The sequence below is a fragment of the Pongo pygmaeus genome, chromosome 9 (genome assembly GCF_028885625.2).
Source record: "Pongo pygmaeus isolate AG05252 chromosome 9, NHGRI_mPonPyg2-v2.0_pri, whole genome shotgun sequence".
Lineage (NCBI taxonomy): Eukaryota > Metazoa > Chordata > Mammalia > Primates > Hominidae > Pongo > Pongo pygmaeus.
The window spans coordinates 95,282,193-95,297,537 of record NC_072382.2 but is presented as its reverse complement, the minus strand read 5'-3'; the positions used below and the strand labels follow the sequence as shown (position 1 = coordinate 95,297,537).

The following is a 15,345-nucleotide window of genomic DNA, read 5'->3' as shown; positions in this document are numbered from 1 at the left end:
AAGACCCCTCTCATTTAGTCCTTAGGGCAACCCTAATAAACTACTCTTATTCCTGTTTCACAAGTGAGGAAACTGAGGCACAGAAATGTTATGAGCCGATCGCAGTGGCTCACGCCTGTATTCCCAGCATTTTGGGAGGCCAAGGCCAGCGGATCCCTTGAGTCCAGGAGTTCAAGACCAGCCTGGGCAAAATGGCAAAACTGTCTGTAGTAAAAATATGAAAAAATTAGCTGGGTGTGGTGGCCTGTGCCTGTAGGCCCAGCTACTGGCATGGGCGGCGGGGAAGCTGAGGTGAGAGGATCACTTGAGCCCAGGAGATTGAGGCTTCAGTGAGCCCTGATTGTGCCACTGCACTCTAGCCTGGGCAACAGAATGAGACCTTCTCCAAAGCGAAAGAAAAAGAAAAGAAGAGAGAGAGAAAAAAAAATATTATGTTACTTATACAAGGTGACTGAACGATCTAACACTTTTGACCTTTACACCTCTCTGGCTAGAACCCAGCTTCAGAGGTTGCAAATCTCAGAAACCCAGTAAGACAGAGGCATGTTCCTCTGGCAGTTGTTAGTCTCGAGCAGGTGGATGGGTGTGTTTGTCATTGCAGTGGCTTTTTCTATTATTTCTCAAACCTTTATCACTTGTTTCTAATCACCATACTTACACATCTGTTCAGATACCCCTCGTGCTCAGGGACCAGCCATTCGCCATAGTGTATAATTCATTCATTCACTCACTGACTGTACCCTCTCCCTGCAGGAAGCAGGCCACAGTGGGTACCTAGGATATGGTGATTCACAGTTTTGTTCTCAGGAAGCTCAGGTGTCATGGGGAAGACAGACAAGCAAACAAGAGGGGCAGCCTTGCAATGGTAAGCATTGAGAGGCAAGAGGTGCCATGTTCTGGGAGCCCTAGTGTCTCAGAATCCAGATTTGAACAAACTTCCCCAAAACAGCCCCACCCGCCCATACCTGCCAGATGGGTAGGAGCAGCTGGGGGGAGAGGATGAAGGGAATGCAGGGTGTACCAGACAAAACAGCACATGCAAAACCTGGAGGCCGGGTGAAAGTTTGCAGTTTTCCATTGAGACCTGTCTCATGCACAGCAGTAAGCTCCAGGAGGGCAAGCACTCTGTTTCAACTCTGGGTCCCTAGCACTTGCCCAGTGCTAGCCAGGGCCTGTGCCCTTAAAAGACGTTAAATGGATGTGTGCCTGCCTGAATGAAGCCTGTGCTTTGGAGCCAGCCATAATGATGAAGAGTAGGCCTCCTCCCTCCTACCAGTTCCCTGCATGGTCTACCTCTTCTGCCTGTGTCAAAAGCTTCATCCAGAACCTCTGATACTCACTATTTACCCTGAAGTCTGAGTTAAAGCATGCCAAACACCCTGCTTTTCACACTTTTCCCCTACAAATGTATGGGTCCTCCCAAGATTCATATATTCAAGCCCTAACCTCCCATGTGATGGTATTTGGAGGAGGGGATTTAGGGAGGTGATTTGGTTTGGATGAGGTCATGAGATGGGATCCTATAATGGGATTAGTGTCCTTATAGGAAGAGGAAGAGAGACCAGAGTTCTCCCTCCCAGCTGTGTGAGGACACAGCAAGAAAATGGATATTAGCAAGCCAGGAAGAAGGCCCTCAACAAAAACTGGCACCTTGATCTTGAGCTTCCCAGCCTCTCCAGAACCATGAGAAATAACTGTGGTTTAAGCCACATCAGTCTATGGTCATCTGTTACGGCAGCCCAAGCTGACTAGGACAAGGACTTATGGGCTCGGAAAGCTGGCAGGTCTCCCCACCAGGCCAGGCACCTTTCTAGAACATTTATTCGTGTCCTTTCCCAGTACATTAGCCATCAGGCTCACGAGTACCCACCCAGTGCTCCCTCTCATTTGGAAGTACTTGATCCAAGACTATAGTAGGATAGTTTAGTTAATGGCCTGGGCCAGAATCAACTTGCTTTGTTCCAATCCCAGTTTCTAAGTAACAGTCAGCTCCCCCAACACACACACATATACACAGTGGGGCCAGTCCTCAGGAAAACAGAGGAAAAGGGCTAGGGCTGAATCCGAAGCTGAGGGAGTGGACAGACCCAGGGATGCCACAGCCAGAATGGGGCTGTGGGTTCTGGGCTTAGTGGAAGGTGGGGGTGGATGGGATGAGGAGGGAGCCAGTATAGGAGGAATCCTCTCGAGGCCCTTCATGAGACTCTGGGTCCATCACTCCATAAGTCCTCAGCAGCTGCCCAACGCTGCCATCCATGTGGCAAACATCTTAGAAGCACCTACTATGTTGCCGTGGGCCGTGCGCTGATCCCTGATCAAACAGAGACAAATGAGGTGTGGTCTCACTCTGCACTGTCCTTTCAGATTTATAAAAAATATTTTTGCATACATACAAATGTACCCACTGGAAAAAAAGTGAGTTTCCAATATACTTTTAAAAAATGTAATCATGGGGCCAGGTATGGTGGCTCATGCCTGTAACCCCAGCACTTTGGGAGGCCGAGCCGGGCGGATCACAAGGTCAAGAGATCAAGACCATCCTGGCCAACACGGTGAAACCCCGTCTCTACTAAAAATACAAAAATTAGCTGGGCGTGGTGGCAGGCACCTGTAGTCTCAGCTACTTGGGAGGCTGAGGCAGGAGAATCGCTTTAACCCGGGAGGCAGAGTTTGCAGTGAGCCAAGATCACGCCATTGCACTCCAGCCTGGCGACAGAGTGAGACTCCATCTCAAAAAAAAAAAAAAAATTAAAAAATTTTTTAAAAAAATGCAACCATTCTGTACTGTTTATTCAGCAACTTAGTTTTACACCAATTTTTTTTTTAGCTCTATCCATGTTGATAAAGGAAGTGCATTCCTTTCAACTTCTCTACATGTGTCATCATATAAATATGCTGCTTTTTACTTAGCCAGGCCCTACTGATGGACAATTAAGCTTTCAGCTTTTAGTCCTCACTCAGGGGAGAGAAACTCCTCATACAGGGTGATGTGTGCAGTGCTAGTGACGCACACATCGTATGGAAGAGGTACCAGCTCCCTGACTGATGGGCACCCCTGCACACACACCTCCTCCCCATCTCAGAAAATGCCTGAAAGACAAAATTGAAGCTGTTGGTGGGGGGCGGGGTGGAGTCAACCGGAAAGTCACACAAATGTCTTACTTCCTGATCTCCAAGAGCCTTCCTGAGTATGTTCCCTACTGATCTGGGAGTGGGGCAAGGGCCAGGAGACTCTCCTCTCCATTATCCCCAGGACCTAAGGACATCTATATCCCTTATCTGATGTAAGACTCTTTGGGGAAGGAAAAAAAAAACAAAAAACTTTTACTATATCTAAAGTCAGAATTCACGTTATAAATCAATAGCTTTCGAGCTGGGCACAGTGGCACACACCTGCAGTCCCAGCTACACGGGAGGCCGAGGTGGGAGGATCACTTGATCACTTGAGCTCAGGAGTTTGAGACCAGCCTGGGCAACATAGTGAGACCCTGTCTCTAAAACAAGCTCACAAAAAGGCTTTACTACAATTTTTGTCAGCCTGGATTGAAGTTGAGTTCTTCCAAAGAGAATGTGTGTTGCTTCTGCCAGTCATGGGAGGCATCCTGCCTGGCGAGTCAGAAAACACTTCATGGAGCAGGTGAGGTTGACTCTTGAAAGATGAGTAAGTGTGTACAGCAGGACAGGGTGGAGAAGAGAATTGGAGGCATACAGCAGGTACTCGAAAAATAGGTACACAATACCTCTGGGGATCTGGCAAGGGAAGAGGGAGTAGAAGTTGCCCTAGCATGCACCCATGGGAACTTAGCCACTGCCCTACTCAGAGACCCCACTGATGCTGGAACTCCATTGTGCACTCAAGATGCTGCCTTCTCTGCACCTGGATTTTCCCTGGAAAATGGGCTTGGGGTTGGAAAGTAATTACTTATCCAGCAGGAATGAGAGTGGGAGGGATGGGGATTGACGAGTTTCAAGTTGGAAATGACTCGCCCCTCCTATAACTGGTTTGCTGGGCTGGGAAGGCACCTGTCATCCCTTTAGGAAAAGGAAAAATGACACACTGGACAGTAAAAGGAGCACAGGACATTTTTTGTGCATGTGTCCAGCTGGTCAAGGGAGCATACTAGCCTTTCTCTCTGCTGAGGCACACCCTGGGGCAGCTCAGGTCCATGCCATGCTGACCCCAGAGGAGCCCTGCTGCAGAGAATTCTCAGCTGACAGTGCCCATGCCAATCCCAGTGGTGTGTGTAAGCCCCATATGTGGGGTCGTCTTTCTCTGAGTGTACACGGACCTTGTAAGATGCCCACATCCTGCTGTAGACCAATTAGATCACTATCTCTGAGGGCAGGACCCAAACACTGTTTTGCTTTGCTTTTAAGTTCCTCAGTGGTTCCAATGTGTGGCCAGAGAACTACTGCACTAGACTAGACCATTCCCCTCCATTAGTCTGATCCTATGGAAACAGCTGGTTCAGCACATCTCCCTCCTGCTGTTCTCAGAACACCCAACGTTGTGTCTTAGAGTCTCACCTGTGTCTTTGTGGTTTTATCCTGACAAGCCTGAAAATACTTTCCCACCAGGCTGAGGGCAGAAGACAAGGCTGCTTTGCTGGGAACTTTGGTTCGGCTCAATAAATGGTTCCTGAGCACGCACTGTGCCTGGAACAGCTTGCCAAGGGCAGGGGTAGCAGCGGGGCCCTGCACTGAGGGATTTTAAGTCAAAACCTAAGCAGCTGATTCGCTGTCAGATGCCCTGGGGGCACTGAGAAAGGCAGTTAGCTCTGTTTGGAATGGGAGGAGCTTCCTGAAGAGGAAGCCTTGATGGCAAGGTAGGAGGTAGTCAGGTAAGGAGAGAGAGAGAGAAAGTTCTTAGCACTGGTGGATTGTGAGGACAACCACCTTCTCTTTGTGGGCCAGTAGAAGGGGTGATCATTCTTTAATCAGGCTTTTCGACTCGTGTTAATTTCCTTGTATTCAGTCTAACTAGTTGTCTGATGGTTAAGGGAATGGAGCTTGGGAAGGTCTTGGAGCTTAGGAAGGCTTTGCATCTTGGGTGGAAGGTGCTGGAATAATTCTTCCAGTAGACCCTTACACTAGTGCCAGAGGAGAAAGGAGATGTGGGTCCTTCGGCACTAGGCATGGGTAAGGGACCTAATGTCAAGCTCCTCTGACAGTTTGCCCTTCTGTACTCATACAAGATTCCTGCCCCAGACTCACTCTGGGACTGGATCACATTCTTTTTGAAAGCCAATGCCTCAAAGCAGAACACTAGAGTTCCTCTCTCCTATCCCCATCCACCAAGCCTTCCACGCACTTAGGGATGGGATTTCAGAGGTTCTTAAACCAGAACTTGCTCCTTTATGTCAGGTCAATTCAATTCGACAGCCCATGCTTGTATGAGTCACATCACATACTGCTGTCTGCTGGTGATTCAGACATAAGCACAATGTGATACCTGCCACACTTTCTACCAGGGGAGACGGGCAGTCAGTCATCTAACGTGAGTGGAAGGCTGGTGTGAGCTGTGCTGTGGGAGCCTAGTGAGGCCTGGCAGAGGAGATGACATAAAAGATGGGCCTTGAAGAGTGAGCAGGAACCTGAGAATGGGAAAGCGGTGAGCTGAGCTGAGGTTGAGTGAATAAAGGCCCAGTGGGGGATGGTCCGTAGTTTGGTACAACTGGAATTGGGGGTGAGAAGTCATGGGAGATGTAGATGGAAAAGAAAGTTGGGACCAGATTATTGAGGTCTGTCAGAGCCAGGGAAGACAGCTAGATGCATGGTTTAGAAAGATCACTGATAATAGCCTCCAGCCAACTGAAGAGATGAAAAGCCAGTATCTCCTCAGTTTTTTATAACTTAATAAATAACAATTACAAGACAATAATAACTGTGACTGCTTACCGAGTACTTCATGACAGGCACTGTAACAGCTGCCTTTGATTCATCTTCAGAGTTAGCCTGCAACGAGATGCCATTAGTCCTTATTTTATAGGTGCAGAAACTGAGGCTCAGAGAAGTTGAGGGACTTGCCTAAAGACATTCATTCATTCATTCATTCATTCATTCATTCAGGTACATATGAGAACTCCACAGTGCCAGGCACTGTGCTAGGCCCTGGGGATTCAATGGTCACCAAGACGGACCAACCCCTGTGTTCACATAGCTGATGGCAGATGGAGGAGGATGAACCATTCATCAAGAGGAATTACAACAGAGGGGGATAAGTGTGTTGCTGGAGAGAAACAGGGAACAATGGGAACACAGAAATGGGACCGTTAACCTGGTGCTAAGGATTGGGGAAGGCTTCCTGGAGGAAATGATGTTTAAACAGCAACCTTAAAGGATAAAGAGGAATTGGCCTAATAGTTTTTCTGGAGGAGAATTTGGATACCACTCTAACCTGTGGTATCCAGTTATGCATGTGCCTGAATTCTTTTTTTTTTTTTTTTTTTTGAGACAGAGTGTCACTCTGTCGCCCAGGCTGGAGTGCAGTGGCGTGATCTCAGCTCACTGCAACCTCTGCCTCCCGGGATCAAGTGATTCTCCTGCCTCTGCCTCCTGAGTAGCTGAGATTACAGGTGTGCACCACCACACCCAGCTAATTTTTGTATTTTTGGTTTCGCCATGTTGGCCAGGCTGGTCTCGAACTCCTGACCTCAAGTGATCCACCTGCCTCGGCCTCCCAAAGTGCTGGGATTACAGGCGTGAGCCACTGTCCCCAGCCCCGAATGATCTTTTGATCACTCTATACCCCTCTTCCAAGTGCCTTCAGGCATCCTATAAAGTTCCCCCAAAAGAATTGTTGGGAGATAACAACACCTCATTTTCTCCCTTATCTTCCTGTTCAACACACATTTACTGACCGCACCTTCTAGTTCCCCAGGCTGGCCACTGGCCCAGGCCTGACTCAGTCTTGCCACCCAGCTTTGCAAAGGGCAAACCCAGCCAGCTCCCCAACCCCTCGCACACTGGTGCAGGGTGAGGCAGTGGCTGCTGTCATGCCTTGCTTCCTTGGCATCTGATTAGAATCACGGCAGTGGCTTTTACATACCCTGTGGTCTTTCAGAAGAGTCCAGCTTTCCAGCAAGGTGGCTCTTGTTGGTGCCTGGAAAAGATGTGGTAGGAAGATTCTAGAAGGAATTCCACAGGGAAGAATTTCAGGTCGCCCGGTTTTGCCACACTTCTGAAGTGAATCGTAGGTTTACAAATGCTTATTCCAGTTCTATTATGTGATCTGGAGCAGAAGAACCAGCTTCCTCCTCCAACACTCCCGGTCTCAGATCTTCTGCTTTAATCCCTGGTACAACTCCAGCTTCTGCTTACATACCCCCAAGGATGGGGAGATCATTACCTCAACAAAAAAGCCTGTGCATCTTCAAAGAATTCTCATTAATAATAGCTACTATTTATTGAGCTATCACCAAGTGTTAGAGACTGATAAGCTCTTTACGTATATTGTCTCATTTAAACTTTATTCTGCTGCAGGAGGCGGGCACAGCACTATTATATTATCCTTATTTCCTAGGTACCATAACAGAAGCTGAAAGAAGGTAATTCATTTACCCCAGTGCACACAGTTGTTACTGGCACAGCTAAATTTTGAACACCAGTTAGTCTGACTCTAGAATCCATGAATGCATCTGTTCTACACACACTGCCTCAATTCTGTTCACCAGAACCTGTGTCCTTTCACTCTTGATCCATTGACCCTGGTTCTGTTAATGACTGCGTGTCCCAACACTTCCCTTCCCCAAGATAAGACGTGCTGCATCACAGACTAGCCCCTGCCTGGCAGGTACGGTGTTAGCAGAGCGGTGTCAGAGGAGAGGAGGGCCTGGCCTCCTGGGACCCTGAGGGCATCCTTGGTGTCCTCTTCGCCCTGAGGTCTTACAGAATCCTTTCAGCCAAAGTTCTAAAAGTACAGTTCCAGGACCACCAGCAGTGTCACCCTACTAAATGAGAAACTGGGGAGCGGGCCCTGCAATCTGAGTCAGTGATCACCTCCAGGTGGTTCTAATGGAGCCGAATGCTGAGAACCACTGTATTAGAGTTTTGAAGAGGGTGGAGGAAGCATCACCTAGGTGTTACCAGAAGGAAAGCCTTGAGTGAGTTGTCCAGGTCCTTGGTGTTTTGAACAAAGAATTCAACAAAACACATGAAGTAACAAAGGAATGAAACACAGGAATGAAGCAGCAAAAGCAGGGATTTGTTACAGGAAGAAAGCACTCTGCAGGGTGGGGGCAGCCTGAGCCAGAGTTTACAACGTTTTCTGGGTTAAAAGTACTCCTTTTGAAGTGCCTGTTGGTTACCCCTTACCTGGATGAAGGATTAGGTCCGTGGCTAATTAAAGGCTGAAGTGAATTGGTTGCCTATGCAGATAAAGAGATGGCCCATGCTTGGCCAGAGGCCAATCCAAGGCACTATCCCTTTCCCTCTGAGACCTGGAGGAGGGGGAGAGATGTAGAGAGTAGCCTTTGGGCCTGCGAAGGTGGGGTTTTTCCTTTTGGTTTAGCTTTAGTACGTTTTTGTTAATTGGCTTTAGGTGCCTTGCCCCCAGACCCAGGTGTTTTCCCTTTTATTTAACTTTAGGAAATTATCATGAATTGGCCCCAGATTCCCTGCACCAGACCTTGGTGTTTTCTCTTGATTCAGCTTTAGGAAGTCAGCACGAATGGGCCCTAAGTTCCCTGCCTGCAGACCCTATTCTCCTGCCTCAGAAGTGCTTGTTAGAAATGCACTTTTAGGACTCACCTCACCCTACTGAATGAGAAACTATGGGGACCGGGCCCTGCAATCTGGTTCAGTGATCACCTCCAGGTGATTCTAATGGAGCCCAATGCTGAGAACCACTGTGTTAGAGTTTTGAAGGGGGTGGAGGGAGCAAATGGAATGACTTTGCCTGCCTGTTCTTCCTCCTAAGCCCCCAGAGCATCCCTAGAAATAGGACTAGCCAGATACAGTAAAATTTGAGTGATGCCAGAAATAGTCCACTTCCCCCAACTATCTTCCTGAAAGAGCCATCCCTAGTGTCTCCAACATTGCTCTTTCACATAGTTCTTTGGCTTCAGGCTTTGTGCCTGCTGTAAAGGAATTCTACTAAATGGTCTTCAGCTGCTAACACCTCAGTGTGGATTAGCTCAGTGGTTATCAATCTTGATGAACGCTGGAAACACATGGGAAGTTTTAAAAACTCACAGAGGCCTTGGTCACACCCTCAGATGCTGAGTTCATTGATCCAGGAGAGTGTTGTAAAACCTTCCCCAGATGATCTAATGCACAATCAAGTTTTGAAATCAACAGATTAGCTGATTCAGTCCTTTCCAATCAGAAAACTGGGGACAATTATTTCTGGAAATAAAAGCCACAGAAGGGCATTTGCTAGGGTGGCTTAAACAACAGAAATTCATTGTCTCCAAGTTCTAAAGGCTAGAAGTCTGGGATTAAGGTGTCTGCAGGGCTGATTAGTTCTGAGGCCTGTAAGAGGGACTGTTCCATGTTGCTCCCCGGCTTCAGGTGGTTTGCTGGCAATCTGGCATTCCCTGGCTTGCAGATGCATCCTCTGATCTCTGCCTTCATCTTCACACGGCATTCCCTCCATGTGCATGTATGTCTCTATATCCAAATGTCCCTTTTTAGAAGGGTCATATTAGATTAGCGCTCACCATAATGACCTCATTTTAACCTGATTACCTCTGTAACAACCCTATCTCCAAATAAGGTCACATTCTGAGTTCTGGTTAGGACGCCAACATATCTTTTTGGGGACACACAATTCAAACCATAACAGGCAAAAAGGGTGGGAGCTTTGGGTAGAGCGCAGGTCTGAATGGAACCAACCACTACCTAGATTCCATCCTTACCTGTAGCCTGCAGTTCCCACCCATGCCCTACCAGGCCTGATCATGCCGCTGCCCCACTTCCTCAAGCTAGCACTGGTGGACTATGATAATATTTCTTTTTGATGCACCTCATAGAGAGTGCTTACTGCGTGTCATACTCTGAGTTTTCAGAACCATGCAAAGCAGGCGTTGCTATTCCCACTTTACGCCTGAAGAAACAGATTCAGGGAGGCCAAATAACTTGTAAGGAGCAGGAAACCCCCAAGGGAAAGTGTATTCGGAGGGAAGTAGAGGTACCTGCCAGGGGCAGAGGTGCCAGGCCTCTCCCTACACCTGGAACCAGGACCCCAGAAGCCATATATATCCACGGCAGCAGCTCCTTTCCCCAGCAGTCCCCGGGCCACGGGAGCCAAGTCTCTCCTGCTGCCCGGCAGTCTCTTGCCAGGACCAGCTTTCTCTGTTCCACTTACTGTGGCCTCCAGGAAGCAGCCTGTCTCTTGGAGCCACCATAGGGCCTAAGAGGCCGGGCATCCTAAGTTCACGCTCTCAGGACAGAGAATCTGATTGGCCCAGTTCAGATCAGGTATCAGCCTTGGGCCAATCACTGCAAGTGGGTTCTCAAGGCCCTTTCTGCAGGGGCCGGGCTGTAAGAAGAGCCTGGCGCGGCTGGCTGAGCAGCTGAATTCACTCATTAGGGACTCCGGCAGTGGAGCTGGAGCGTGGGCCCAAGAGCAGGAGCCCCTTAAATGTTGGTCCCCGACCCTGTCCTTCCCCAAATACTCCTTGAGTGGAAGGAGACTGAATTCTCTTGGTCTGGAATCAGGCCTTGTGCCCCTGGAATTGTTCCTGGCTGTCAAGCTTTCTTACCTGTATGGTTTTGTTTGTTTATTCATTTTATTTTTTTGAGACAGGGTCTCGCTCTGTCACCCAGGCTGGAGAGCAGTGGTGCCATCTCAGCTCACTGTAGCCTTGACCTCCCAGGCTCAAGTTATCCTCCCCACCTAAGCCTCCCCAGTAGCTGGGAACACAGGCGCCAGCGCCACCACACCCGGCTTTTTTTTTAGAGACGGGATTTCACCATGTTGGCAAGACTGGTCTTGAACTCCTGGGTTCAAGTGATCTGCCCACCTCGGCCTCCCAAAGTGCTGGGATTACAGGTGTGAGCCACTGTGCTCGGCCTGGTTGCTTTTTTGTTTTTGTTTTTTGTGGGTTTTTTTTACGATGGAGTCTGGCTTTGTCGCCCAGGCTGGAGTGCAGTGGCCTGATCTTGGCTCACTGCAACCTCCGCCTTCCAGGTTCAAGCGATTCTCCTGCCTCAGCCTCCCGAGTAGCTATGTCTACAGTTGCCCCCACCACGTCTGGCTGATTTTTGTATTTTTAGTAGAGACGGGGTTTCACCACATTGGCCAGGCTGATCTCGAACTTCTGGACTCAAGTGATCCACCCGCCTTGGCCTCCCAAAGTGCTGGGTTTACAGGCGTGAGCCACCATGCCTGACTTTGTTTTTTAGATTGAATCATTGACAGAAAAGCCACGAAGTGGCTCGGAAAGGGGAAGGGGTTTGTGCAGAGTTGCCCAGCTATAGCGTGTGCAGCCCAGATAGAACCTGGGTCTTTCGGCTCCACTGTATGTGCTCTCCCCAGCAGGGATTGGGAGGGGCCTTTTCTGGCTTTCCCTGCACACTCCCACCCCCACCCCCCTGCATCTTGCCCTCCTCTGCCACCCGCTGCACCCGCCGGCAGATCTCTTGGCCCCCATTGCTCTGAATCAGTTGTGCCACGCAGTTGGCTGAGTTTCCTCTTAAGAGTCAGAGAAGCAGTTTGCCTGTTTTATTTTAAAAATTCCTTTTTTTATGGGTGTGTTTGCAACAGCCTGAGACACACCATGAATTATCTTCTGATTAGTCCTAAGATTCTTCTGGGTGTGGCTGGCATACAGCCCTGGTATATCCGTGCCTACCATTTATTGTTCATTTGTGGGGTGAGGGCACTGTGCTTGGCATTCGGCATCTGCATTCACTTTCATTCTTTCTAATGTATCCGATCTGTGAGATACCTATGGACATCCTTGTTTTACACATGAGGAACGGACAGTCAGTGACTTTGAGCTAATTTGGCCAAAGTCATGATATTAACAAAGGGCAGATCGATATTGGAACCCACTTCTGCTTGACTGATTTCCTCTGAAGCCCTTGCTTCCCTGGTACATTTCCTGGGATTCCTTCCCTATGTGGTCCCATTTGCCAGGAACTCAGAAACTAGGCTGTGTGTGCAAGAGGGCATATGTAGAAGCATGGGTGTGTGCACATGCATGTGTGTGATACAGGGACGTTTAGACAGAAGGATCAAAAATATATTTCAGGCTGGGCAAGGTGGCTCACACCTATAATCCCAGCACTTTGGGAGGCCAAGGTGGGCAGATCACCCGAGGTCAGGAGTTCGAGACCAGCCTGGCCAACATGGTGAAACCCTAGTTCCACTAAAAATACAAAAATTAGCCAGGCGTGGTGGCACACATCTGTAATCCCAGGTACTCAGGAGGCTGAGGCAGGAGAATCGCTTGAACCCGGGAGGTGGAGGTTGCAGTGACCCAAGATCATGACACTACACTCCAGCCTGGGCAACAGAGCAAGACTCCATCTCAAAGTATGTATATGTGTGTGTGTGTGTGTATGTGTGTGTGTATTTTTTTTTTTTCAGACAAAAAGAAGGAGGCAAATTGGGTCCCAAGGGTCACACAAGAACTGGCTGTGGAGTCCAAAGTTCTGATCCTGTGCTCAGCTTGGCATAGTCCTGGGTTCTGTACCCTACACCCCCAGATCAGATGTACAACCCTATAAGGGGAGTCACTGAGCAGAAATTCTCATCCATGTTTCAGGCACTCTGCAGAGTTCTGGGGCTGCAACAGGGAACCAAATAGGCAACTCCTGCCCTAATGGAACTTACAGTCTAAAGGGTGAACAGATGTCAAATACCCACTCAAGTGTATACTTACAAGCTGTGATAGTTACTATGACGGAAAAGTGCTATGAAAACATACAAGAAGAGACCTGACCTAGCCTGGAGTTGGGGTAGACTTCCCAGAAGAGGCGATGATTGAGATCTGAAGGATGAATAAAGGTTAACAGGCAAACAAGGGAGGGAGCAGGCAAGGGGAGTAGCCTATGCTAAGTCCCTGCGGTGTGAGAGAATGAGATGAATCCAAGGGGCTGAAGAAAGGGCAGTGTGCCTGGAGCTCAGGGTATGAGGGTGTGCTGAGGATGCTGAGGCCTAAGTGATGGGCAGGAGCCAAATGACACCTGGCCAGTCAAGCCTTTGAAGGGGTTTGACTTCATTCCTAGAGCAATGGAGAGCCAGACAAGGGTTTTAAACAGGAGGGTGACAAAATACAATGAAGTTTTGAAAATATCACTCAGGATGCTGTGTAGACAGTAAGTTAGCAGGGATTAAGCAGGCATAGTGAGGCACATTGAGAGATCATTGTCACCATTCATGAATTGGTGGCTTGGACTACGGTGACGGTAGAAGAAAGAGCACACAAATCAGATTCAAGTTACATGTTGGAGGTAAAATTGACAAGACCCTGTGACAGATGGGATGTAGTGGACGAGGAAGGAGAAGGTGTCAGGATGGTGTCCTGTGGAGCTGACTGGCTGGGAGAGACTTTCACTGAGGTTGGGGACACCAGACAACCAAATTTGGGAGACGGGATTATACATTTATTGTTTTATTTTAAAATTAATTTGCTTCTTTAGTTTTTGCTTATGTTTGAATAGGTAGTATTTGTACACAGTCCAAAATTCAAAATATGTATCTATAAAAGCCTCCCTGTCTTGTCCTCCAGCCACCGAGTTCCTCTTCCTTACCCCCTGGAGCCAATAGGTGTTACCAATTTCTTCCGTATCTTTCCAGATAGTCATGGCTGTAGACTCAATTCTGTGTGCACTTAATTTATCTTTGAAGATGTAGATTTTGAAGTGCCTGTCAACTGTCAGGTGCAGAGGTAAAGCAGACAGTTGGATTAATGAGTCTGATACTCAAAGGTACAGTTGTGTTGGTGATGTGAATTTGGAAGTAACTGGACTCAGAGCTGCATGCATAGATGGGATTACCCAGGGAGAGAATAAAGAATAAAGGACAGGGCCTAGGATCAAGCTCAAGGAATTCTGTGATTTAATGGCAGATCAGAGTATCTTAGCCTATTTTTGGTTGCTATAACTAAATACCAAAGACTGCACAGTTTATAAAGAAAGTTCTTTTTAATTTTTTTTAAATTTTTTTAGAGACAGGGTTTTGTTCTGTTGCCCAGACTTCAGAGCAGTGATGCAATCATAGCTCACTGAAGCCTGAAACTCTTGGACTCAAGTGATCTTCCCCCCTCAGTCTCCTGAGTAGCTGTGACTACAGGTGTACACCACCACACCTGGCTAATTTTTTTTTTTTTAAGAGATGTGTTCTTGTTTTTCTGCCCAGGCTGCTCTCGAACTCCTGGCCTCAAGCATTCCTCCTGCCTTAGCCTTCAAAAGTGCTGGGATTACAAGCATGAGCCCCCGCACCTGGCCATAAGAATTTATTTCTTACAGTTCTAGAGGATGGGAAGTCCAAGATTGAGGGCCACATCTGGTGAGGACGTTTTTGCTGGTGAGACCTCTCTATAGAGTCCTGAGTCAGCAGAGGGCATCATGTGGTGACAAGGCTCACTGAGAGCAAAACTGGCTTTTATAACAGATCCACTCTCATGATAACCCACTAATCTATTAACTCGCTAATCTATTAATCCATGAATGGGTTCATTCATTCATGAAGGCAAAGCCTTCATGACCCAATCACCTCTTAAAAGCCCCACCTCTTTAGGCTATTACACTAGGATTAAATTTCTTATTTTATTTTTATTTTTACATTTATATTTCAGACAGAGTCTTGCTCTGTCACCCAGTGGCGCAATCTCAGCTCACTGCAACCTCTACCTCCTGGCTTCAAGCAATTCTCCTGCCTCAGCCTCCCAAGTAGCTGGGACTACAGGTACACATCATCACATCTGACTAATTTTTGTATTTTTCTGTAGACCCGGAGTTTTGCCATGTTGGCCAAGTTAGTCTCGAATTCCTGGCCTCAAACAATCCATCTGCCCCAGCCTCCCAAAGTACTGGGATTACAGGCATGAGCCACCACACATGGCCAGGGGCTTACATTTCAACATGAGTTCTGCAGGGACAGACATTTAAACCATAGCAAAGAGGATGAGCCCTCAAAAGATACTGAGAAGCAGCAACCAGAGAGATGGGAAAAACAGCTGGTGAGTGTGGTGGGCCAGAGCTACTGCCAAATCAGAAGGAAGTGTCAGCAGCATCCCAGGAAGACGAGGGAGCCTGTATAGTAACTGTGGGAAAAGGAAGTGTCAATTTATGTAGTAAGCTTGTCTGGCAGGGTGGGGCTCTGTTGAGTTTGGTGATCTTGAGTCTATCCTAGAAACAGTGTGCTTTGTTGTGCTGAAGAGTGTCTGCCAGGTG

At 48.0% G+C, this 15,345-nt stretch overlaps 1 protein-coding gene across 1 annotated transcript in view; it reads left to right on the top strand.

Moving 5' to 3' along the window:
• The window catches only part of VSTM5 (V-set and transmembrane domain containing 5), a 33,910-nt gene that overhangs the window by 1,071 nt on the left and 17,494 nt on the right, over positions 1-15,345 (top strand). The gene's annotated exons all lie outside the window — the stretch shown is intronic.